Consider the following 2,817-nt stretch of genomic DNA (forward strand, 5'->3'; position numbering starts at 1 on the left):
ACTAATAACCTAGAGTGTTTTTAGAAATTTGTATTTTAATAAGATCCTCAGGAGGTTGTGATGCTTACTCCTGGGCTACAGCATTTACCACATTGCTATTTTCAGTGATGTGGAAAGGGCAGTACTAGTACTCAGACAGCTGCTACACTGACCTACAAAAAACTGTTCTGAGAAATTTGGGGCTGTAAAGAAGCCAGGAAACATGATTTTCTCATGGAATCTTTTAAAGGGTTTGCTAATTGAGAAACCTAAAGGCTTCTTGAGTTGACTTATAAACTTAGCATTTCTCAAAAAAGCTATCCTCTCAAGCAGGTGTCTAATTAATACCTTTTGTTTAAATTTGAATGTTAAAACTAATCGGCCTGTAGAACATTCATTAATTAAACACGTACTTAGTAAGCTCTTACTAAGTATTAGGCATTCGGAAGATGGTGGGGAAATCCAATATGCCTTCCAGCTTAGTCAGCCACATTCTCTCCTTTGCAGAGGTGGGAGTTTCTGGGAATGCTTTCCTGGGATGACTTCTGTCATTTCTTTAGGCACCCACTCACATTTGTTCTCTCTGGGGCCCGCCTTATTCCTGTCTTGCGAAGAGAATTGGTTTTAGTCATAGAACAAAGCAATCTCTCTCCTCTGGACACTGAGTTCACCTCAGCACTCTGCCCCAGGTTCCTTTGTCAGTGTACTGCATCCTACCAGGAAATCCCACTACCTAGCAACCCTGTAGGTGGCCACGGCTCCGGAACTCAGGTTCTACCATTCCACTCAGTGTGCTAGTCCTACTGGCCGGGAGCATTGATCCTGACCAAGAAACTTGATCTCGGAGCACTCCTATACTCAACTTTCCGGACATGAAATCCATGCTTTGGAAAAGCATTTTCAGTAGCAGACAGAACAAAAGCATTGAAATCTGCAAGGAGTTGCACTGTGATTAACATGCTGCAGATATTGATTTGTTTCTTTGCTCATCTGAAGCTCATCTGTTCACCTCAGAGAATGGTTTACTGAATTAACCTTTGGTCACAGACTACACAGAACACCCAATGCACTTATTTTTCTCCTGACAATATAACATAATGTACCAAGCAAACTGTCTTGTGCCTTTTTTTCATATTACTCATCCAAACCACAGCTTTGCCCTGTGAGACTGACCTTCTAAAATAGACAGCTAGACTCATAATAATGATGTCATCCTTGTCATTTTATATGGACAATTCCTAATGGTATCAATTGTTGTAAAATTAGAATAAGATTTGTGCTTTGATATGTTGTTTGCTACTTGGAATGCCCTAGAAAGTATTTAACAACCATTAAATGGGGGAACAGAAGCAGTAAACTGTGGGCTGAACATCTCTAATTCCAGTTCTCAGATAAGTCGGTAACACTTGGAAGTTCTGTTTCCATCCCTGAGAAATATAACCAGTGAACAGTCAAGAACTGCCACCAGTGACCCAAATGGCACGGCTGAAGGAAGCCCGCACTCCCTGCTGAATCTGCTCCTGGATGAAGGTCAGGATTGGAATCCCCACGGCCATTTGCCCTCTGAGGCAGTGCTATCACTATCCCACCCACACTCTCTTTTTCTAGGCTGGGGGTCCCAGTCCCCTCCAGTGCTCCACACTCACTGCGGGTGTTGGCTGCTAATAGCAGCTCACAGCTGCCCGTTGCTTTGGGCACCTGCCCTGAGCCAATGGGAGTCCCAGGAAACAGGAAGGTCATGACCCCCACTCCAGGAGAGTGGCTTGTAGCCAACGGCTGACTGATAGGGGTGGTATAAAAGTTCAGCCCCCTTGTCTCAAGGCAGAACAAATTGTGGTACAACTCATGCTCTAGAACTCCCCCTGAGATCAGGCTGAGGCAGGCCACTTTGGGAAACCACGTCTTTTTCTACCTATTTCCCTTCCTTATTCTGCTTCCCTCACTCTCTTACAGGTTTTTCCTGAGAGTACTCTCTCATTCTGTCAATAAATTGCTTACACAAGAATCCCCATTCAGATTTTGCTTCTAAGGAGCTTGTCCTCAGAAACCCACCCAAACAGGATGAAGTAAAACTTTTTTAAACAATATATTGCTATCTATAATAATAAAAGCGTAACATGCTAATTAGACCGGACAACCAAACAACCTTCCAGACATCCTTCCACATGAAGCTGTGGTGGCAGGGGCCGAGGCAGAGGGGGTTAGGGGCGATCAGGCAGGCAGGCGAGCAGTTAGAGGCTATCAGGCAGGCAGGCGAGTAATTAGGGGCAATCAGGCAGACAGGCAGAGTGGTCAGGGGCGATCAGGCAGGCAGGCAGGGGAGTGGTTAGGAGCCAGTGGTCCTGGACTGCGAGAGGGTGCAGGCCGGGCTGGGGACAACCTCCACCCCCACACTCTCCATGCACAAATTTCGTGCACCAGGCCTCTCGTAGGAAATAAGAAAGAGTCAGAAACACTGGGACCCTGGGAGACAGACCTCATTTGGGTGTCAGAGTCAACAAGATGTTCCCAGGACACGTGGGGCTTCCCTCGGGGAAAGCAGGACCGCCCAGAACATGACTGACAGGGGCACAGATTCCCCATCACACCGCAGTGGCTGCCGGAGGGAGGGCCGCTGCTGTGGGAGCCCCTGCCTCGATCTCACCCTCCCTCCCTCCTTCACCCACTCTTGGAGCCCCCTCCAGCCCAGACTCACTGTGACAGCTTTGGGGAAGGAATTCTCAAGGGTGGAGTAAACTCAGCATGAACTGGGAACCTGAGGGACCCAGGTATGAGTCTGAATCTCTTTTGTTAGCTGTGTGACCTTGGGCAAGTCACTTGCCCTCTCTAAGTCTGGAA

The sequence above is a fragment of the Myotis davidii genome, unplaced genomic scaffold (genome assembly GCF_000327345.1).
Source record: "Myotis davidii unplaced genomic scaffold, ASM32734v1 scaffold130, whole genome shotgun sequence".
NCBI lineage: Eukaryota > Metazoa > Chordata > Mammalia > Chiroptera > Vespertilionidae > Myotis > Myotis davidii.